General features: G+C 38.8%; 1 long non-coding RNA gene across 1 annotated transcript; it reads left to right on the forward strand.

The window, feature by feature from the left end:
- Positions 1 to 368: 368 nt before the first annotated feature.
- LOC124263816 lies at positions 369 to 23,316 on the forward strand. Its single transcript, XR_006894945.1, has 3 exons — positions 369 to 569; positions 5,694 to 5,696; positions 23,305 to 23,316. It is a non-coding gene; the product is annotated as an uncharacterized LOC124263816 (long non-coding RNA).
- The last annotated feature ends 2,311 nt before the right edge of the window (positions 23,317 to 25,627 follow it).

The following is a 25,627-nucleotide window of genomic DNA, read 5'->3' on the forward strand; positions in this document are numbered from 1 at the left end:
ATGTCGCTAAATAGCCAATTATTGCAATTACGGGACATAATAGTCAGACTAAATTTACTAATTGGAACTAGGGAAATGGCAAAACTGTTTTATTTGCACTTGTACATCGATGTTACATACATCACCAACAGCACTAATTTACAAACTATGCAGGTGTGCTGCTGCATCGGCATACTCCAAAACGGCGAAGTTGTTGACCTGGAGTCTCGTTTTCAGCTGGTCCAGTCTTGTGTCCAAATCTCTGTACTTTCTCCTCTTGGGAGGCCTCCGTTGGCCAACATCGTACTGCAGGTACCTTGTCTCCGTTGTTGTCTGCTCCATCTTTAAGAACTGGATCAGTTCATAAATGTTGGGGTGGGCCTTGTTCACTAATAAATGTCAATTAATTTACAGTGACTTGAAGTGAACACCAGTTCAGCTCATTAGCGTCTCTCGCTCGAGTGACCAACTGACTAATCCGTTAATCCCTAATCCGTTAATCCTGATTGGATTAGAAACTTCAAAGCAAAATCGCCAGTGACTTCGTGCGAATAGTGTTCACCCTACTGGTGACTTCATGAGAAGACACCGTACTCTTATACCACCATTGGTGGTCTATTGAGAATAAAGTAAAGTAAAGGCTACAGCTGGACGTGGTCGCATAGGTTTTGAAAAAGTGATTGGTGACGGGTGTATCCAATTAACCTTTCGTAACATTTTCGTTTCCAGAGGAGGACTTGAAACTCGTTCAATATATGGAACTATCTACCTGTATCATCTTGTTTATAACTTGGTCAACTCATGTCAAAACGATTCAGATCGAATGAGAGCAATAGGTGACATTCACTGGGATGCAGACAAATGAGAAAAGGGCGTCAAATCTGCCTGATTTTACGATATTTAAATGAACAGATTCAAGAATCTGCATATTTACAGGTGCAGTTGCATGGGCATTTCCGAATAGTACTGAGTCTAATGTATATCCTTTTTGGTAACAGTACATGTTATTTCGAGTTACAGTATATATTGGACAAGTAAAGAAAAAGTGAAAACTATCCTCATTTTTACTAGTCCACATGAGCATATCGGACTTTCTAAAATGTATGTTTCATATTGTGAGCATTAAGGTCACTGCAGCCAAATAAACCCTCCTACACATCTATAAAACATGTATCATGTACACACTGGAGTGAGTCGCTCCCGTCCTTCTCTATCCCCAACTAAACTCCTTACAACATATAAAAAAAGCCATAGGTGCAAAGACTAGTACCTACTAGATAGTAGTTACTAGAAGAAACCAAATTACTCAATAACTACCAGACTGGGTCTGAAAACAAAATATCAAAACACCAAACAAAAAAAGGCACCCTTAAATTCAGAATAAACCCTTTAAAACATCCCTATCCAGCCACACATTACAGTGTAAACTCCATTATCCAGACTAACTCACAATGTCAAGGCCACACACCGCACGTTTTACAACCAAAACATAAACGCCGTACCCTGCCTCCCCAGCCCTACTTTTTAACATTTAACCCCTTTTCATCTATTTAGTAGACTCCTTATTAGCTTATCAGCAACAGTTGAACTGTTCTGCACAATAAGTCACAATATACTTTACACTACTTACTTAGTTGAACTTATACGCAATCGCTTTCCCAACCCTCTTACGTCCAACTTCTCAACTCCCCATCTAAAGTAAATTATTTTCAATATACAGGTGTTTTATGATATAGTGCTTTATTCCCCAAGTAATAATTATATTACGTTTTTGTTAAACACCTATCACGTCGGTCGATGGCACTTGTGGCACTGTCTCAAGTAGATAGCTGGGATATGGGGACAGACAGACATATAAGTATGTAGACAAGCCATTCTTGTAGAAGTATGGAAGACGATGGCACATACATTTAGAACAATACCTTTTTCACATAAAAGTAGAAATATGTATGTGTGAAATAGGCACACATAAAAAGACCAGATGAAAGGCACAGGGTGTATAAAAATTCCATCACTGATACATTAAAGCCCGACGGGGAGTTCATTTGGTTGGTTTGTTGTTTAATACCGCACTGGAACACGATGTTACGGAGTATATTCTTATCCTTCATCAGGTGAATGAAGAGACTAGAAACTAGGAAACAAAAGCTAAAGACGTACATTTGAAACAACAGTGATAAGATAACAAGGGAAGCCAGTACTTAATTAGCGCTAAATTGGTAGGGTGGATGGACAAATGGAAGCCAGGGATTGTTAATCCCGGCATGAATAATGAGATAACAATGGTGGCATTTAACAAGGGAAATGACAATAAAGAATTGTAAGCCAGGAATTAATCCAGGTCTAATTAGTGATGTAACAATAAATGAAATGATTGGTATCCTTTTTACAGACTTTTTAAGAGCACTCATTTATTTCAACGAAAACACACTCGGTTTCTGGAGTTATTGTTAGATTATTGTTTGGACAAGTTAAAGGATTAATTAGAAAAGTGCCACAGAATTTGAAAGCATGTTCATTTTGTTTCTATACGACTAAACCAAATGAAAATAAAGCCTCCTGTTGGATTAAATCATACGCAGGTTAGACGTCATGTGCAGATAGGGCAGAATTATGTGAAATATCGCTTTCTCGCTCTATCGCTTTCTCGCTCTATCGCTTTCTCGCTCTATCGCTTTCTCGCTCTATCGCTTTCTCGCTCTATCGCTCTATCGCTTTCTCGCTCTATCGCTTTTTCGCTTTCTCGCTCTATCGCTTTCTCGCTCTATCGCTCTATCGCTTTCTCGCCTTGGTAAATCGCTTTTTCGCTCTATCGCTTTTTCGCTCTATCGCTTTCTCGCTCTATCGCTTTCTCGCCTTGGTATATCGCTTTCTCGCTCTATCGCTTTTTCGCTCTATCGCTCTATCGCTTTCTCGCTCTATCGCTTTCTCGCTTTCTCGCTTTCTCGCTTTCTCGCTTTCTCGCTTTATCGCTCTATCGCTCTATCGCTTTCTTTTATCGCGTAATAGTATCGCTTTCTCGTCTCGTGCTATCGCTTTTTCGTCTCGTGTTATCGCTTTCTCGTCTCGCGTTATCGCTTTCTCGTCTCGTGTTATCGCTTTCTCGACTCGTGATATCGCTTTCTCGTCTCGTGATATCGCTTTCTCGCTTTCTCGCCCCTTAATTTTAAGGCGAGAAAGCGATGGCCCTAATCAGCCACCATACATACTAGGGACCAACTGGTCTGAAATATACACATAAGCGATTCTGAAAATATAAGGGAATTGCTTCGGGCATCATTCTTGTTATTGATGAATCATCATGTAGCACAACCCTTTTTGTCGAAACCTTTGCGGAAGCTTTGAATGTTGTTAGAATCTAGAACATATTTGGGCATATGGGTCTCTGAAATCATCTTAGAAATGGAATGCTTGATTTTACCTCATTGTGTGAAACATAGATATTAAAGACTTGAATTGATGGGGTATTGATCGACACATGTCATACATGTTCTGTATTTTGAGTCCAGGTATGTAGATCATTCGAATCAGTGTCTTATTCTTGAACGGTTACATCTAGATGCACTTCGTACAACATGCGGCGCAGTTCGTGGCACTAGTCATCATAGGTTATATATCGAAACAAAGTCTAAACCATTTAAAGAAAGGAGGCGCGACATTAAACTAATACATTTTTACAAGATGAATAACGATCTTGCACCTGACTACCTCTGTGACCTTGTCCCTAACTTTGTCTCCGAAAACAGTCAATATAATCTCCGTAATAAATTTAAGTTACAAACAATAAATTGTAGGACTAAAATATATGAAAAGTCGTTCCTACCTGACACAATTAAAATTTGGAATTCATTACCTGATAATTTAGTATTCGCTAACTCAATCGGTGAATTCAAATCTCTGCTTAAAAATGATAAATCAAATAATTATCTAGATCTAAATTATGGCAGTCGATTCTGTCAGATCGTACACTGTCGACTTAAGCTCGGCTGTAGTGATTTGAATGCGGATAAAGTAAATAGACACATTTCTAACAACCCTGGATGCGCTTGTGGATACCACAATGAAGATACTGTTCATTATCTTTTTACATGTAAGTTATACACTGCTATTAGAAATAATACCTACTTCTATGTAAATGGACACAATCTCCAAACTGTGTTATACGGAATACCTCCGGCAAACAACAACGTCAATAAGAACATAATAGAGTCCCTGCATCAATACATCTATAAGTCTAAACGATTTGACAAATTATACTAACAATTATATGCAATCAATTAATGAAGTGTAGCTGCAAACTCAATGTTTATAAGCACCTACAACGCACATATATGATTTAATTTGTCGGTTTTTGTATCCAGTTCTTGTGTATTTGTTTAAATGATATATGTACTGGTGAGGTATTGATATAAGCAGAGTTCTGCTTGTTTACCAAACCAGATTCTCTAGGAATAAAAATATGTTTAAACCATCATTGGAAGGGAATTGGCTTTTTGATCTTTATTGCACGACATCAGATCATCGATGCACCTGAAACTTAAAGGCTGGAGTGAAAACTTTAAAATAAACATGGGCTTCCAGTAAGTCTCCCATTGGCTACTCCTCAGCAGTGTAGATGTTATCTGGCCATTCGTGACAGGACTGTAAAGACTATGGGTGCTTGGCAAGAGCCTGACGATGTCAAAGGTTAACCTTGGAATTTACTACTAGAATAAGTGAGTGAGTTAAGATTCATAGTCACACTACTAGAATAAACATGTGAATTATAGTAAATGTTCAACAACCCTTTCAAGGCATATTTAAATGACTAAAGAAATTAATTTGATTAGCATATATGAAATTTCAAATGTTACTTATATTCTCTAAATAAAATCTTCAGCATGGTGATGTCAGCATCAAGTAAGAGTACACAACCCTAACCTTGCACAGCAGGGAGTCAGGGGAGAAGGGAGGGGGTCATTTTCACAACCTTTATGAAATATGAAAAACTGAATGAAACATTTCCCCCACTCACAGTCTTGTTTCTTTGAAAACGCACCTCCTCTGACCACCTGACTGATACATGGGGAATTCAAATCTGGATGTAAAAAAGATAAATACATTTTCAAAATGTATGTTTTGTAGACTAGGTGTATCCATACTTTTGCCTATGAGCCCATAAGGGTGCCAACCTGTTGCCTGAATGTCTTACGACCATATTTCAAATATACTACTGTGCATTATTTGAGTGAGTGAGTTTAGTTTGACGCCGCACTCAGCAATATTTTAGCTGCATGAAGGCGGTTTGTAAATAATCGTGTCTGGACCAGACAATCCAGTGATCAACAACATGAGCATCGATCTGCGCAAATGGGAACCGATGACATGTGTCAACCAAGTCAGTGAGCCGGACCACCCGATCCCGCTAGTAGCCTCTTACGACAAGCATGGGTTACTGAAGATCAATATTCTAACCCGGACCTTTACGGGTGTATTGTTTGATGCTATGCCATTTTTAATGCAAAACGATAATAACCTGATTTTCAGTGTTTTCCTCAGTCACTGTTTAACTGTGGACAGGATAATATCCAAATCTGTATGATTTGACTCAACGTCAAACGTCAAACGTCAGTTAACACATTCAGTATCGTGTGTGTCCACCATTAGCGTTGATGCTAGCGACACTAAGCGACGTGCCTGTCGGTGACGTTTGAGTAAAACTGGACGTATTACAGGCCGTCGAGGCCGGATGCTGTGCTCCCTCAGTCGGTTCTGTACAGTCCTGGAACTGATTGGACGTAAGCCAGGAATGGTCCGAGCAGTCAAACTGGCAGTCCGGAATCGATTCCGTAGATGGGTCAGCGGAATGTGGTTGTCCTTGCTGACGTGACGTCACGCGTGGACGGCCGGACCAAGGCAAATCTCTCGTGTTCCCATTAAGTTGAAAACGTCCCCATAGAGATCGTGTTCCGATGCACACCAAAATGTCTGTTCACTTCAGTTTGGACCATTCCAGTCTCCAGAATCCACGTCGCGGAGACGTTGATTTTGTGTAAGCCGCGACATGACGTACGCGCAGTTTAGGTTGAAATTAACATGTTTTCCACAACATTCAGAGCATTGGGAATAATCAAACGCTCTTCAATTTTTAATATCAGGTGTGTGAACTTCAGATGTCAGAAGTACATTGTGCACAAAGTGCACGTGCCACGTGCCACGCGCGATACGTGACATCACATTTCATGTAAAGTGCTTTGATGCATCTTTATTTAGGGTTGTTTTTATAACTTTTCAAATAACTTTTATGTTATGCACAGTTACGTTTTTGCGGTAGTATATTTCATTAAGACATGTCAATTCGTACAATTTTCTTACAAGATCGACAGATAGACGGTATGATTTCTTCAAAGGTCCTCATGAACCTATCCCAAGAGTTTAATAATGAGCATAATGACATTGGACGAAACCACACTATAGATGTCACCATTGAATTTCACATCTGTGTACTCGACTTTGTTTCCTCTTCTTGCAGATAATGTCAGTGGCTGGTATGCAAAAGAAGTCCCTTTACACATAAACTTATTCATAAATATATATACCGTACAGGGCTAACGCATATAAGCAAAGACTATCGTGTTCCGAATTCTGTAACCATCAGAAATGTCTTTTGAGCCAAAAGAAAAGAGTTATCTTAATGAACAAAGACTTGAGGATGTCAAATATAATATTTAAGCTTACTTTTGTTTTCTATGAATTGCATCAATAACAAATACTGCTTGCCAGCTGCATCCTCCGCGTCTTGTTCATGCTTTGTCATCTTGCGTGCATGAACACATGAACTTACTTTATTGATAGTAGTTAAATAGTTTTCAGCAACATCTATTTAACAGTCCTGATTTTGGTCCAAATCCACCAGGTGTATAATCTGTACCTCTTAAAGCACAGTTCAACTTACACTTTATTTATGCCATGAGAAAGTAGTCTATAAAGACTGCTGTAAATAAAGGCACCCAACCCCTTTCTATTGTTATTAAAAATCTCAATTAGGCGATCCCGTCCTTCTCATGATCACAGCTTTCACTATCATACGAAATCGCCACTCTTAGATTGTGACGATCAGCATGATATATAAATGTATTAAACTTTATGAATCACTATCAAATATTGATGGTATCAAGTGTTCGCGAAAAGGCATGCGTCATATGCAAAGGAAAGTCAACTCTTAAAATAGGGAATTGCCCCGGACATATGTTTTGTTACTGATGCCTCCCATTTAGAAATGTCCTCCACTCGTGTATCACCATACTATAACAACGGTCATCTTCAAGATTCTGGCATACAATCCTCATGAAATCACATAAGCATCAATAACCGAGCTCAGTGTCAGTTTCGGCTGTAACCGCTGCCAACTGCTATAGCATCGTTGACCTCCTTATTGACAGTATCATACGTTCAATTTGACTTTGAGGTATTCCGTTTCATTCTTGATGGAGCGCTTGTTACGGTTCATCAAGAGTCTGTACTGAGGGATCTGCGACAATAATGTACCAAACATGCTCGATGGGATTGTGATCTGGAATCTGGTTGGCCGAGGTATAGGTGCTTCCGCCTCTTGACGTTACGAATCACCAACGGGATAGGCACTTTGCATTGTCGCCCATGAATACTGGCTTTGCGTTCAGAGGATGGTCATCGAAATGTGGTACAACAACACTATCTGGGATGTTAGTGATGTACCGTTCATTCCGATCTTTCTGATCTTCATAGGATCAACTTTGCAGTCATGTAAGAGGTACAAAACCATCAACCCCGCCAAACGGTAATTGCTCCAAAGTATGTCACACCAAGCTTGTCATGCTGTTGTTTTATCTGGGGATAGCACTGAACATCTGATAGGTTACCTGGCTCTGTACCCGGCCGGTTTTAGGCAGTTCTGTTGGACAAACGATGTGGAAGTCATTCAGTTTTTAACACGCCACTTGATATGAACGGATAAGGTCTTGGCCGTAGTCGCCCGTGGTCAAAATGAACGATGACGGTCCTAAACATCATTAGCCTTAACATCTTTTCTGGCAGATCGGCTGATATTCGATGGATGTCAATCAATAGTCCTCAGTGACATCCTGAAGCAGTTGTATGTTGATGAGGACTCATAACAACAATGAAATCAATTGATTTTCCAGGCTATCGAGCTGTAAGAACAGTTTGCTGAAACTTGATATTTGCTTAATGACGGGTACACATTTTACACGTGATGCTCGTCTTTGATCGTAGCCCGGCATGCATATTTTTAATGTATGGTGCGTCCAAAGGGGTAAAAATAATCACACAAACAAACATAATATGAACATAAATGGCTATAGGGGGATAGTAACCGTAGTAAGTTTTCCGTGTGTATACAACAAAAAATCTAGTGATCAGTCCCTAATACCAGATGTAGAGTTACTGTAAAAACAGTCAGATCCGTGTCCATATATATACGTTTGGAACCTGCAATTGAAAGGTCTCCTTTCTTTGTTATTGCACAAGCAGTGAAAATATCATTGCATATAAGGAAACATTTATTCCTTCACCACCATTAACGAATATTACACACATTAAAACGTGTGTCATTAAGACATGAAATGGAAAGGTGGCGTTGTGAGGGGTTATTACCAACAGCTTATGACCCAAGGGGAACGGAGACTCGTAGATTAAACGGTGCTGGAAATATAACGCTTTACTAGTGCTACCCAAAGAAATTGTATTGTTTAAACGATCAGCTCAGATGCTTAGACCTTAACTTCTTTCGGTACATTCCGATTAAATTAACTGTCTCAAAACACTCTGTCTGTATCACACATAACAAACGACTCTCTTTAAAGAAAAATACAAGTACAAGGTTTTGAAATGCCATCCATCTAAAAAGTAGGAAATAAACAGAAGACATACATGACATACATGATAGAGCACCTTATAATTGCAGTACGATTTCAACCAATATGGGGACTGCCATTATTTGCCTCCCATTTATCAGGAGCAGCCGTGACAGATGGTAGGAAAAGAAAAGATGAAAACATCGATTTTATGTTTTTGATTTTAAAAATCAATATTAATAGAGATTTAGTTTCAGTTATTTTACTTTGTTTTACTTTAAATGGTGATATCATTGGTGTATCATTTGCTTTTGCAAGAAACAAAGGCAGAGAATTAATGACACCTTTAAGATGAAATACGTATATCATTAATATGGACGTCATCGTATTACTCTTAGCGTTTCCACCCGTGAAGGTCCGGGTTAGAATGAACCTTCAGTAACCCATGCTTGTCGTAACAGGCGACTAACGGGATCGGGTGGTCAGGCCCTCTGGCTTGGTTGACACAGGTCATCGGTTCCCAATTGCGCAGATCGCTTCTCCTGTTGTTGATCACTGGGTTGTCTGGTCCAGACTCGATTATTTACAGACTGCCGCCATATAGCTGGAATATTGCTGAGTGCGGCGTAAAACTAAACTCGCTCGCTCGCATGATAAAGATATTCTTTATCTTATATATATTTTAAGTTGTTCTTGAAACTTCTCACGATTATGTACCTAATAAATTGAACAGCGTCATCACCTTCACATACTTGCTTATGTTAACATTTACAGCTGCTCGAATTCTTTAATTTTGCTGCATACATTTTTACTTTCCAAACAGGAGAGTTATCTGAACGAATAAGCCTCTTTAATCGCCTGGCTTTGGATTTTATATACACTATGATTCAGAATGGTCGTATCTGAGAAGACACCATGTATGACAAACCCATAGGATTTAAACTTTAAATAGGTCACCAATAATCTATGCTATTCTAAGGAGGCGTATGCACGGATTTATGTTCAACCTTCAGTTGGTTGAATGCATGTCATACAACCTCAACTTTGTGTATCGTTAATAACTGATACAGGCATATTTTGATACTCGCAGTTTACCATTATAGAATCTCACTCAGACAAGGACTAATTTTATTTAGTCCACCCTTAAACATCAATCCCGAAACTGATGAGCTGAAAGATGATGTTATTGGATTCTGTCATCAACGTGGCTTTATTTCCAAGAAAGAAGTCAGAACATTCCATATCACAAATTTTATTGGATGTGATCAATTACTTAAAGCCGAAAGTAACTCCACTGAGGAATATTTAGATTCCCAAAAATGCTGGAAAGCTGCCAAAAAATTTGCCTCAGTTATACTCTTATAGCAGAACTCATTGACACAATCAAGGGAGATCTTTATCCCTTTATCCATTTGCCATTTGTTGCTAAACGTGTGGCCTTAGATATAGTTACATATCGCCTGAGAATCAGGACCATGAGTCAAAAATAACGTTAAAAATATCTATATCGAAACGGTAAAAGTTGTATTTAGTGGTGCAATTTCTAACCATATATTAAGTGTAGTCTTGTGGTAGAAGAATATCTATAAGCAAATGAACCGATATGACTTATGTAACAAGGGCATTTACACACCAACAATGAAGAACAGCAGTTCAAGTGTATGATGATTAGAAGATAAAGCTACTCTGTTTTCAATTTTGCAGTCCTTAATCGTTGATTTAAGACCGCTAAATGTAATTTGAAAACCGAACGCGTTAGCGTGAGGTTTAACAGTAAACATGTAGCGGTCTTAAATCAAAGATAAAGGACCGCAAAATTGAAAACAGAGAAGCTTTATCTTCATTCTAGCACGACTGATAAGCGTTTTAAAACCGAACTTTTTGGTTCGCAAGTACACAAGGCGCGAAGGGGCCTTTTTCCTGGAAATCGCTTGGAATCGTCCCGTTGAGGGACAGGTTGTCTAATGCGCGAAATAAGACAATTTCAACAACATAAATGCTTTATTTCAGGAACCAGTATGCTTGTATTTGTAACAAGTAGCATACATAATAAAAATAATACTGTGAGCAAGTACAATTTTTTGATTGTTCTCATGCGAATTATTGATCTCCCCTACTGTATGACAATCGACTCGCCCTAACTCAAGCCGAGAACTCGCTAAGTTTAGTCGCCGCTAACTTTATTCACGGAAATAATTGTTGATAACCAGTCAACTATTCCCAATTTGGAAAAGACCTGACATGCCAAGTTTTATGTGGGATACATGGACAGTGGAAGTGGAAGGACTGGGCATTACGGCCAGGACGGAAGCGGTCAGGTTAGGACGTGTGGGCCGACGTGTGTTGTCGACGTCAACACGGGTAGATCTGGACCCGGTTTGAATATACTGCCGCTTTTGGGCTGCTGACGGATTTTCCAGCTTCGTAGTTTCTTCACTGGGATTAGGGTCAAGAAATTCTTCATCAAAAATGCTGCCGAGCTAAAAATCGCCGTTGTCCGACATGTTTGTTTACAAACAATAGGGTCAACGAGTTCAATGTAATTCATACGCGGTTAAACCGGTCACTTTAATTAGCGGTCTTAAACTGCCATTTAAGTACGGTTTTGATGAGCTTTCAGCCAATCAGAATCGAGTATCACACAATGCCGTGCTTGAATATAAGTTCAAAGATTGTTTGGCAATATTTGCATCATGTGAAGTAGCCAAGGGTTAAGGACAGACAGCACGCACTGGGAAAGCCACTTGTGATTCTGGTTGGCGTCCTGTGGTCAAGATTCATGAAAGCATGCTTGGCTTTGTCGCTGAAGAATAGATACTGAATTTGCAAGTAGCACGGACAGAACATAAAACGTTACAATCAGGTTGTTAAAGATTCTTGATCATACCATGTTTCCGATTACAAAGAAGCTCTTAAATATTGCATATCACGCATTCATTTTTTTTGGGAAAATGTTTCTACCCTATTATTGAAAATAATGTTATGCTTTTGATCATTATCTCTTCAATTCATCAATATTTATAATATGGCTTTGTATGAGAAAATATTGAAATTTCCAGACCAACGCTCTTCAATAATCTTCTATCGATCAGGAAATTATGGCTTTACCTATGGTTTTTAGAAAACATTTGTTCATCATGCACGTAATAATATTGTTGTTCCTTTTCTAATGATGGTAATAACATTTGGTTTTTATGCAAATCCCCATGTTCTTTGACTCTGTTGCCGTTGGAAACGGGTTCCCGCTGACGAACACGAGGTTATATAACATTCAAAATACTGATGTATTTCTGGTAGAGAATTTGAAAATTTAAGAGTTACCATAATATGCCTTGAACAAAATAAACAGCAGCATATAGCAGCTAGTATGTAGATTGGACATCGGATTCATGATTCACCTACGAAATAGATATGATGGATGATCGCTGACTATTCATTGACACTTCAGTTACTTCTCCGAACTGATCTTACATATGGGTATCTTGAAAATGTTTTTTATCTGAATACACTTCATGAATTGGTCATCTCTGAAAACTATGTTGTAGTTAAGGCCAGCTCCTGGTGGTTGACAATCAAACAAGTTACTCAGCCAGACCGGTCGATTTAGTATACTCGACGTTCAGGAACACAAGTTCGTGAGTGATTCTGATCCTAGGTTAACCCAGAGTCCCCATGGAACGAAGCTGGTGGTGGTTGTTTATAGATACTACATATGTGTGAAACAAAAATCTGATAGACCAAGACGGCATGTACGTATCTCATCTCGTATGTCATATGGTTTCGAACGGCAGTGTTTACTAGCGCTGTAACGATGTGTGCTGCGCCACACAAATATTGTAATACTCGGATGATGCCTTGTTTTGAAGATAAGGTTGTTAGAAGTTACACACCGAATGTTTCCTAACCGCCCTAAGCTCAAGTATAAAAACAAGCTATTGGTTACACACATACATATTTACAATTTGTGAAGGATTTATGATTCTTTTAATTCTTTGAAGGAGTTTATAATGACATGCTAGCTCACAGGGGTAAACAAATGTTTCATTATCAGGCCACTTTGGAAGCACTCAACAAGCCTGTGACACCACTTCTAAAACCCTATTTTGAAATTAAGTCTGTTATAGATGTTGCATCCGGCATTTTATGCCAAAGACGTTCGGCATCCAAGTAGGTATAATTACATGAAATAAAACTATGGTTTAACCAGATTTAATAAGGTCAATCCACGACGATGCCGTATTGGTCATATAAGATTCAAACATGAATCCTTACTTAAACGGTAAGGATACTTAATTTTGTATGCCTTGTGATGACCGAATCACGGCCAAGCATCTTTTCTTAACAGTATTCATCTTTCTATCACCCAGGTATGTTGACCCTACCCTCCGTACTGGAAATCTACAGGCCTATTTTCATTTTTGTGTTGTGGTCTGACATTCAGATATTTTATTTTTCTATCAGTAGTTATAATGATAGCTAGCTAGTTTCCTTCTTCCTTCTGGCACAGGCTTTAGGATACTGTACAATTTGTAGTGGCAAATTGGCTGAAATATTGCCGATGTGCTTCCATATGCTTACTCACTTACACACACGCCTTTGTAGCAACTCATTCTCTTTCTTGAGTCGGATAATATACTGTTTGCACATGATGCTGACCTCGTACACAAGTTCATTTTAAAAAGAAGGATTGATTAATTGTTTGATGGACATTTTAGAAGTTGATGAGTCAGTAAGAAAGCAAACGACTTTATGGATAACAACATCTTGTTTGTTGCACAGAGCAACGTTTCGGTGTAGATTCAACATTGTTTTCAAACATTTCACGTTAACAGCGAGTAGCTCACATGCTAATATATATTTTATCAGCATATGTAAAGTCAAGTGATATCTCAATACTCAAGTCGCTGAGACCCAGAAGTAAGTTACCTTGGTTACAGTGACCATCAACACAAGCAGTCGCCAGCTGGTTATTACCCAGCTATCAGTATGGTTATTCAAGGGAGTTTTCGGAAAGTTCTAATTGTTTTGACAGCGCTTATTGCATTACAAAATTCAAATTGCGAAATACTGTCAAAGGAAACAGGTGGTTTAGTTTCTTTTCATAACACTGGCATCATGTTATGCCAAATCAAATGTACTCAGCATGGACCGTGTGTTGCTATTGAATACAACACTGACTCTTTAACCTGTCGACTATTAAACGTGGAATCAAAGAAGCCAGAGGAAGGTGCCATTGTTCGACCTACACTTGAGCAATATGTGAGTAGAGTGTCGTAACTGTTCTTGTACACTGCTGATATCGTTGATGAAGAGTAGGGTTCTTTGATATCATTCTATTATTAAATGTCAGGATTAGTTTAAACTTTCAGTAAGGGTCATTTGTGTCTTTGTTCACCAGCAATGCTGCACGCGATCTTTGGAGCTATCTGCAATCTGTCAATGATTATCTAGGCAATCACGCTGTTTCATAACTTCTTCAAATGTAGCTCAGGTAAAGCAACTGGTACATTAAGTAACAACCATTCGATCCTCTTCAGGGGCGAAAAACAGGGGCATGGGGTGTCTCGGATTTTTGTGAAAGAAAAGCTATTTTACTGATAATATGGGTTTAAGCTTTAAAGAACAATACTTGAAAAGCCAAAAATCCAAAAGAGAGAAATTAGGAAAAAAACGTTCTGCTCCTAATTACACAGAAAATAAGAGCGACAAAACAATTTCCACATTCATAAGAAATCGCTATCAAAAGCAGAGTCGATTGGACAATTGTGACTATATTATGAGCATATAAGCATCATGACTATATCAAGAAATAGCATGTTTTAAAGCAGTGACAAAATTATTGTATAATTTCCAACAACATCCATAAGCCCCCATGCCTGTACCTCATATATTCAGCTAAAATGTCTTTTCATGAGCAAACTATGATTATCTGGGCAACCATTCTGTTCTGTACCTTCTTGAAATGCAGCTCAGGTACATTTAGCAACAACCATTTGAAAACAGGGAGATGAGGGGTCTCGGATTTTTGTGAAAGGAAAATATTCATTACTGGCTTTAATAAAGAACATAACCCGAAAGGCGGAAAATACAAAGTGAAAAATTGCGAAAGAAAAAAGCTCTGTTACTACTTATGCAGTAAAAAGTAACCACAGAACCGTGGCGTCTCACTGGAGCAGGCTAAGTTCCCAAGTAGTAGGGGTGTCCTTCTCCCCGTTCTCCATTAATTCAGGTTTACCAAATTGCTACCTGTTTTTGTTAAATATTTTAACACTGTACTTCAGACTGGAATTTTGCCTGAAGCATGGCTTACTGGTACTATTAAACCTATCTAGTACAACCAGAAATTATTGAGAATTTAAGATTGTAATGTTTTAAAACAAATTCACTCATTACTCACGTATTAAATGTGAATATTAGCAGAACATAACTCCAGATTCAAAGACAGGTGAACAGTTAGTATTTTTTTCAAGTCACCATGGGCAGGCTTCAATGCGGCGGGGCATACTACTGATCAAAGAAGTTAGATCGGTGATGGAATTCCTCGACTTTTCTGCCAACCCATTGCATGCAGCTCAGCTCTAATTGTCTCCTTACAGACAACCACAGTTCCTCTATCAATCATATCCAGCCTTAAGTTTTCTAAACTCCTTCGTTTGTTTTTAGAAACAAGAATACCAAGCCGCCTCCTGTCACCGACAGTCAATTTTCTGGGCCTACCTGCGCCTCCCTGGTGCTCAAAGCCATATCCATTTGCAACAGTTTTTAAAGCACGATAAACAGTGGACAAAGGGATGCCTGTTCTACTTGAAATCATTTTAGCTGATCTGATGTCCTTGTTATAATATTCTAAAATCAACTTCCTCTTCTCTAAATCATCCATACTAAGGATCACTGAAAATGTCGTCTGCTAGCAAGTAAACAAAGGGGGATAACTCTTCACAAACTAATGAAAAAAGATTAACGGAGTTGTCTCTCTTGAATGAAACCAAGCACTTGATAGCTGGTCAAGGTTGTTTATACTAGAAATCCAATTAAACATGTTCCTAAAATTCTCAATAATTTCTGGTCATACTAATATTAAACATATTCTCTGTAAGTGCGGATTGCCTGATGTTTTAACAACCCTCATCTATACTTAAATTCATGGATCATTAATTTTCAAAAGCTTAATCAATTTTAAAAGACAAATTTCGATAATCAAGGACTAGGGACATGCAAAATTCCTCTAAAGGAATATATTATAAAGTGGGGGTTGTCATTAATTTTGTACATGACATGCAGGATGGTCATTCACTTTGTACATAAATTTTAGGAGGAGGGGGGTGGGGGAAGGTGTGGTAGTATTCAAATTGTACATGCTACTCCATAAACGTCATTATCAGATATTCAAAGCAAGTCAAAGCAACCCGAATTCCCGCTTTAAATAGCGGTAATACTGGCTTTCTTTTGACATGCCCCAAGTCATGGTCTTGTCAAAGGCCAAGGTGGAATATCGTCACGTTCTGTTGTGACGTCACTTGAATTGTTCGATGACGTAATTGCATTCGGGCAGTCAACCCCGTCAGAAGTTGGTTTTGAGTAATCTTACAGTCAAATTCCTTCATTGTTTCCTTTTTCTTTTCAACACAAATTCCATGCATTTTAGCAATAATAACGGTAATGCTATTATTGAGGGCATTATCATTTGCAGAAGCCCGAGGTCTTCTATTAACTGCCCGACGAAGGAGGGCAGTTGAAAAAGACCGAGGGCTTCTGCAAATGATAATGCCCTCAAAAATAGCATTACCCTTATAATAAAAGATCTAATGTATATTAACTTGTACAGCTTGTGACGACGTCTTTTCTCAGTTGGACGTTGTCTTCCGCATCTGTTGTGGCCACCGTGGGTCCCGAAAACTGCTCTGCACCGTCTCAGCATGGACTGAATGCTGGCTCATTCCTCTTGCAATACCTGCCACAGTAAATCGTATGTCTGGGGCGGCGGTTGACGTTCACGCACGCGTCGGCTTAGGTTATCCCACAAATGCTCCATGCTGTTTGGGTTTGGGCAATTTGGAAGCACTGTAATGTTCTCATACTGAGGATACTGAATAGTACCATGATACTGAATAGTACCTGAGCGACAAAATTCTGGGCAAAACGTTCATTTTGACGTCGAGTGAGGGAATTAAAACTTAACGTCATATCGGCAATATTGCAGCCATATCGTGACGAGAACAGTTTATATCAATATTCAAATCAATAAATGTATAACATAAAAAACTGTCATGGAAGGACAGTTAAACAACTAGAATATCACAGCTTTTAATTTAAAACTAGTACGCTATCATAAACATATATCACGCGAGACAACAGTACAATATAAGAACGGGCTATAGATCACCAGCAACTGAAGGTTGATCACCATACTAAGGACCATGGGGACTTACAGTACATTTGCTACCTACATGGACCCTAGTTGGATTTACATCATCCCTTAAGCAGCCAGCGATTGTAGTCAGATTTAGCCATAATTAAAATCACAAAAAAACTACGCTTAAATTCCTGGTAAGTTTGAAATTTACTTTGAGTGTTTTGGGACTTACGTACCCTCTCAGGGTACTGCGCCACCATCCTTGGATCCATCTGTAAATAAGGATTTGTATGTATCATATTTATTTCTTAATTGACTTCATTTTTGTTTATACTGTTATTCATTTGTTTTTTAATTTTTAAATGTGGTTAATGTTAGGTCAACGTGTGGCCTAACCAATTGCCAAGGAGGAGAAGAAAGCAAATGGGAAGGAGAGATATTTTCTAGCTAAATGCCAGCAGCAGAAAGGCAAGGTTTGACTCTTAGTCCGAGAGACGGAACAAGAGAAGACGTTTTATTGTATAGATCCTCATAAAGAGGATTAAAAACACAGTTAAATGCAGGATTTGACTCATTAGAATATAGTTCTGATACATACTGCAAGGATAATTTTATACGGCGTTGTGTAAGAGATGGCTCATCAGCCTCGACGTAGAGACTGTTAACAGAAGAGGTTCTAAAGGACCCAAGACAAAGTCTTAGACCTTGGTGGTGGACAGAATCTAATAGTTTTAGGTTGCTTTTGCAGGCTCCACCATAAACAATGGAGCCATAATCAAGTTTGGAACGTACCAGTGATCGATATAGATGTAGGAGGGTAGCTTGATCCCCTCGCCACTTAGAATTGGAAACGACTTTCAACAAGTCAAGGGCTTTCAGGCATTTAATTTTAAGGGATTTAATATGTGGTAGAAACGTTAAGTGTGACTGAAAAATAATACCCAAGAACTTGGCCTCCTTCACAACTTTGATGGGTGTGCCATTTAGAGATAGTTCAGGGTCTTTATGCGGTTCGTATTTACGGCAGAAATGTATACAATTAGTTTTGGATTTAGAAAATTTAAAGCCGTTGTCAAGACACCATTTATTTATTTTGTTTAAACACAACTGCAGTTGCCGTTCAATAGTATGCATATTTTTACCACGACAAGAAATATTAAAATCATCCACAAAAGTGATCCATCGATTGAATCATTTAAAACATTAGATAAACTGTTGATCTTGATACTAAACAATGTGACAGACAAAATACTGACTGTAATGGTCAGACACGGTTGAACCCACTCGGACTTGAAATTGCCTGTCATATATAATATAAATTGAGGCAAACGGCCTCGTAATCCAAAGTCGTGTAAATCTTTTAAAATCCCCTGTTTCAATGTCGTGTATTATGCTTTTTCTAAATCGAAAAAGATCGACACTGCATGTTGTTTATTAATTATGGCATTCTTAACAAAAGATTCTAAACGCACTAAATGATCGACAGTACTTCTGTTTTTACGGAAACCACATTGTATATCTGTTATTAAGTTATTGGATTCCAAGTACCAAACAAGTCGATTGTTGATCATGCGTTCCATGGTTTTGCAAACGCAGCTAGTAAGTGAAATTGGTCTATAATTAGAGGGATCACGTCCAGGTTTAGGTATGGGAACAATAATAGCATCACGCCATGACGAAGGAAATTTCCCTGACGTCCAAATATCATCAAAAATGTGTAAGAGCGTCTCTAAACATGATTCAGGCAAGTGCTTCAGGAGTTGATAATGTATGTTATCAGCTCCTGAAGCAGTATCGTGAGCCTGATCAAGAGCAGTATGAAGCTCATGTATCGAAAAGGTTTCGTTGTAATCTTCCCCCATTATCTGAATTGAAATTGATAGCTTTTGTTTCTTTCTGTTTTTCATATTTTTGGAATTCAGGTACATAATTAGATGAGGAAGAATGTTTAGCCAACGTCTCACCAAGTTTATTTGCAATATCTGATTTATTGGTCAATAATTGGTTCCCATCTTTTAGATGGTGAATACTAGATTTAGTACCCTTACCCTTGATTTTTTATAATCATATTCCACACCTTTGATATAGGTGTGCGCGAATTAATTTTTGATACATAGTTTCGCCAAGATTGGCGTTTACTTTGCTTGAACGTACGTCGTGCTTTAGCGTTTAAAATTTTAAATTTGTCCAAATTGTTGACCATAGGATGGCGACAGAAATAGTGCTCGGCTTTCTTCCTTCCCTTCCTAGCCTGTTTGCAATCATTGGTAAACCATGGTTTTCGTACGTGAGGAATTGCAGAGGACTTTGGGAAACACTCGTCAGCTGTTATTTAGTTCATCTGAAAAACATTTTCAAACAAGTTCGGTTTTTAGTTTGTCAGCACAAAGAGTTTCATATAAAGGCCAGTTGGCCTTTTTAAAATTCCATCTTGATGATGGAGGAACATCAGTTGGATTCACGTGTTTTAGTATTGTTGGGAAATGGTCACTACCACAGAGATCATCGTGGACTGACCATTCAAATTCACTCAATAGGTTGGAGTCAGTAATAGACAAATCAAGAGCTGAATATGTTCCTGTGCCAGGATGTAAATACGTATTTGAACCGTCAATATAAATGCATAAATCGTTGTTTGAAATAAAATCCTCCAGTAATTTACCTTTGGTATTTGTATTATTGCCACACCAGAGTGGGTTGTGGCCATTTAAATCAACCCATGATTATACAGGGTTTAGGTAGTTGATCATAAAGAGCTTGCAGATTGCTTAGTTGAACAGACGACGATGGCGGAATGTATAGAGAGCACAGAATGAATGCAACGTGCAACGTAAGTCCCACAGCAACGGCTTGGAGATTTGTTGTGAGTGTAAATGGGGCTATGGATAACATTTTGCCTCACCAGGATTGACGATCCACCAGTAGATCTGTCACCCGGTGGAGAAAAAGAGTGATAAGCATTGAATTGACGTAGGTCAAAATTATCTGTCTGTTTCAGATAAGTTTCTTGTATGGAGAGTGCTGACGGTTGAACATCTTGGATTAATAACTGTAAATCATTCAAATTATTCCGAAGTCCTCTTACAATTCCATTGTACTCGGAGGTTAACAGGAGATCTACCCTTCACCTTCCTTGAAGGCGACAAGCTATGAGTCCTGCCATGGCTTTGGTCGGACACATCCATGTCATCAAGGGATTCAAAATTTGGATATGGTTATTCGCTCCTTTTGGTGTTCTTCCACTATAATTCGTTTTGGACGTTTCACTGTTTTGTTTTGAATTGCTTTTTGCAATTGGTTTGACAGTTGGTTCTGGGATAGTTGACCGTTTCTGAGATGTATCTATCTCAGGTGATGCCTTTGATTGAGAAATACTTTTCGATTAGGCTGTGGTTTGTGAACTGCAGGTCACTTGTGAAGGCCGTGACTGGACTTCAGCAGATAGAAAGGTAGGTGCAAAGTCCTTGCCCATGTATAGTCTGTCTGACAACCTACAGAATGACAAGAAATATGTTTTGGCTTTGAGGCCTGAATAGATGCAGAAACTGCGTTAGAATATGTTGGACCTGGTTGTTCTTGTGAAAATACAATTTTCTTTGCCTCTGAAAATGGTATATTACGCTGATGCTATAATTGAGAAATTTTGATTGAAGCTTCCAAGTAGGACAATCCTTGAAAGCAGATGGGTGATTGCCAGAACAATTGACCCAGGTAGGAGAATCGTTACAAAGATCACTGTCTTCACACTTTCCAGCACATTTGTAACATACAGTCGGGTTATGGCAAGATTTTGACCCGTGACCATACTTTTGGCAGGTATAGCACCTCAAGAGATTTGGGATAAATGTATCGACCTTCAGGTGGCAGTATCCGGCCTTCAGTGATGTTGGATGTACAGGAAGGCAAAACGTGAACAAATAAGTATTTGTATTGATGGTCTCATTATTCCTTCTTGCAGTGAAGCGTTTCACGTGTGTTACGCCTTGCGATTGTAATTCAGTAACGATTTCAATCTCGGTCATGTCTGAGAGGCATCGTCCATTATCACGAATGATGCCTTTACTGCTATTCAATGTCCTGTGAGGGGACACCTCCACAGGAACATTTGCTAATGATCTCGATGAGAGCAGAATCTGAGATTGTATGAGCTTTCGACATTCGATGAGCAGTAAACCAGATCTTAGTTTTTTAGTTTCCTTGACGTCACCTGCCAAACCTTCGATTCCTTTCGCTACTGCTAAAGTATTTAGCTTAAGAGATCCACCATCTGGTGCTGACATAACAAGAAAACGAGGCCAGTTGTCCGGGTTTGTGATAACTGCAGGAGCCTCATCCTCAGAAGAAAACGAATCTTCAGACTCGTGAGAGCGTTTTTTTAGTGGGGGTGCCATGGTATAATTCATCCTTCTAGCTCACCACCCACCATGGAGTGTCAACAAGGACGATGCCTCATATCTGTGGGTTTCCAACAGACAATTTTGACGTCGATAAAACGCATACTCTTCTGTGATTCGTCACTGAACCATACTCGTCGCCAGTTTTGTATATTCTGGAATCGAACCACTGCACCCGTCGACGTCGATGTAGTCACCGCAGCACACGGCCAAAATAGGGTCCGGCTTCTCGTAAACAATTACCAATAGTTTGTGCCGACTTTCTCCACAGCATTTGCAGTTGCAGTTGCAGTTGCATTTTACAGCAGTTGCTGTGGCTGTGGCTGTGGCAGATTCCGCAAATGAAGTGACCGGATGTACCTATCCCGTTCTGCAGTGGTAATCCACTTCGAGGCAGATCTTGCATTGAATTGGTTCGTTGTTATCGGTCCCATAAACGATTGATGGTAATCTGGTGAACATTGAGGTGATGTGCAACGGCAGACTGAGACTCCCCAGCCTCAAGACGTCCAATGGCAATGTTTCATTTTACAGCGGTTACTCTTGGCATTACAATTCCATGTACACAAACCATCATTACAAATACTAATTGTGAAATATATCTGAAATTTCATACATCAATATCAACTATGCGAGGTGAGTGCTCCATTTTAAGCATATATATTTGAGTCACTAGAACAGCCTCAACAGAACTGTCTGTGGCTGATACTCTGAGTTATTTACGTTCCCTTATGATGGGAAAATCCCATACCAGTATGTTTCACTGCGGTTGATTGAATATAGATTGGTTGGTTGATTTGTTGTTTAACGCCGCATTCAGCAATATTCCATCTATATGGCGGCGGTCTGTAAATAATCGAGTCTGGACCAGACAATCCAGTGATCAACAGCATGAGCATCGATCTACGCAGTTGGGATACGATGACATGTGTCAACAACATCAGCGAGCCTGACCACCCGATCCCGTTGGTCGCCTTCTACGGTAAGCATCGGTTGCTTAAGACTAATTCTAACCCTGATCTTCACGAGTGATTAAATATAGACGAAAATGGGAACATTTGAAATTATAAATTAAAACAAAACGTTTCAAAGTCGAACAACTGGCTTTGTTTTACTTACATTATTCAAAATAAAATGCCTTTTCCTAAAGAAGAATCCCCTCAACTATTTGTATTTAGTAATTAATGCTATGCCCTCTTGAAAGGACGCTACTGAATACAAGTGATTAATATGAAGGGTTACCTTTCATTTCTGAAACAAAAATAGCATGGGAAATTCTATGGAACAAAGCTATTTTGTCCTTTACACCAAACGGAATGAGTTTCTAATGGCAGTCAAACCTGAGTTTTCTTTTCTCTGATAATTTATATCTATCTCTAAATGTTTAACTGAGGCAAATGTAGATTGTTATTTTGAAATCGGAACTCTGTCTGGTATTTATTATGGCAATATAGAAGTGGTTAAAGAAAACTTAGAAATAAAAACAACTCTATTTATCTCCGTGAATATAACCCCATGAAGACCTGCTGGAATAATTTTAAAACTACCAGAAACAATCCACCAGCAAGGTCTCAATCTATATTCCTTGGTGCCTCTCGAACATATCTATTTAATAGCCTCTATGTGGATGTGGAGGGTAACATGCCTCCTTGAAAACAACACCGTCACGTGTTAACTTGTGTCTTCAATATATATCAAGATCACGTTCTAATCCCTCCAATCCTGCTTATATGGTGATCTATAGCTGGGTTCTATTTTGCATTGTTCTCTATGGTGGTATTATCTTCATGATAACATGATAGTTTTTCTCGTCACGATATAGCTCAATGATTGCCTATGGGACGTTACAATGTAACTCCATTTAAGAATATAATTTGCGAAAAAAGTAATTTAAAGTAGTGTGCACCTGTTTGAATAAGTTCTTAGATCGTAAAGACCGTGGAATTTTCTTAAGTAAACACATTACTTTTTCCAGAACCTGGTGGCATGTATGAATGGTGCGCAGATGGCAATTGATGTTACATCAGTGGCGCCGTATGCTTCAAGGAACAATGCAAGTGTACCCCTGGTCTCAGCTACCACAAGGCGGAACAAGCGTGTGTTAGAAAGTGAGTCATATATATTGTTGGTTTCTTGTTTAACGCCGCACTTAGCAAAATATATTTTTAGTTATATGGCGGCAAAATATATAGTATATCCTGCAAGTCAAATATGATTAGGGTATCCAATCACCATTTCGACATGCGATTGTTTCATGAACCCACAGGAAACAGTAAATTCATTATAATCGGAAACCAATTATATGAGACTCCACGATGAAAGTATCAACCATCAATCACATAATTAAAAGTTTCATGACCGACGGGAGCCTTCAAACATTGAGGAATCGACGTTTTCATTTTACTACAGAAGGCTTATATAACACATGATAATCGTGAAAGAGCATTATGGCCGCTGGTAGCTTGCCTCTAACGTACATGGGGTGGCGGGGTAGCCTTGTAGTTAAAGCGTCTGCTCGTCACGACGAAGACCCAGGTTCGATTCCCCACATGAGTAAAATGTGTGAAACCTGTTTATAGTGTCCCCTCCGTGATATTGCTGGAATATTGCCAAAACCGGCGTACATCAATGACACCCACAGGTCAAGGACAAAGGTTTATATTTCACTTTAGGACGATCATATACTCAGTTCTTGCCAGCTAAAGATGCTTTGAAAAGCCTACGTCACTTGAGAAACGCAAAGGTACTTTGAAAAGCAACCTCCTCGTGGTGAGTGTTGGGTAACGCTGATAGCTCTTTTCCGAGTAGAACCGGAGAGAATAAGTCCACAGCAAATTGGGGTTGCGCCCGTGGAGGTTGAGCATAGGATCTGGTGGTTGAGGACGAAGGAGCCTGTAACACAAATTTTTGCCTTACCTAGCCCATTTTATATTGTATTGTTCTAATAGAAACTTTAGAGATACATGCTAGTTTTGAATTTTGTTTCTGTGATATGGTCTGAAAAACTGATTTGGACTTTTGACACTAAGATCTGATTCGGTTGCGAGGGGTCCGGATGTTTTGTATCATAAGCATGTCCACAATTACACAGAACATGGTATACTGTTCGAAGTCAATTTTATTGGCTGGATTGTAGCTTCCCTGTGACTTTGTGGATGTTGGTATTCCTTTCGAAAACTACTTGTATATTTTCCTGTTGTTGTTTTTTGTTTTGTTTTTTAAAAATAAAGTCTCTGGATGTTATGTTTGTGCAGTTTGTCTGGGTTTCGTTGGTAATGTCTGATGCACAAGGATAGTGTTTTAACGAAAACTTGTTTCAGATGATAGCGTTTGGAAGGCAAGATGCAATGGGGTTGAACCGATGCTATAAGCTCGTCGTGTTAGATTCGATATTTGTTATGTCTCTTAATCTATACTCTGAATATCACTTGCTTGATAACGGTGTTAGAGCCTACACTAAACCGTCAATCCTATTGTCCAATCATGTATTGTCCAATCATGTATACCTCTCAAAAGTTCAAATGATGTACTTTTATTCCACATTCCTGTCCAGGAATATATATGTATTTTATCGCAGCGAATAGCTTCAGTATAGCTGATGCGGCTTCTTCTTTTACGAGTCTTTAGGTACTTAAATGATGACTTCAGACTCGATGCTTACACGGAATTGGATATACTGACACACTTGTTTTATATCCATGTGTCGCTAGTAGTCTATAGCCGAGTTTCAATTTCTATTAAATAATATAATTCTTAATGTAATGTTTTGTTTGTAATATTAAATTGGATTGTTTAATACCTAATCTGTGATTATCAAAATACTGCTTTTCTGTCCTTTGTAGAAAGATATAATTTTATGGTCAACTTATTCTCATCGCGATATGGCTGCAATATTGCCAAATGCGATGTAAAACTCACTCACTCACTAACGAAACACATCAATCATAAAAGACGAGACTGCGGTGAAAATTATATAATAGATCGCTGAAAATCAGTAATGAGACTATGTCTTCGCGAAAACGTTAAGGGTAGCTTACTAATGTCCTTCTATACAGATACGTTCGATT

This window comes from Haliotis rubra, unplaced genomic scaffold, assembly GCF_003918875.1.
Source record: "Haliotis rubra isolate DU_JTF1 unplaced genomic scaffold, ASM391887v1 Scf9, whole genome shotgun sequence".
NCBI lineage: Eukaryota > Metazoa > Mollusca > Gastropoda > Lepetellida > Haliotidae > Haliotis > Haliotis rubra.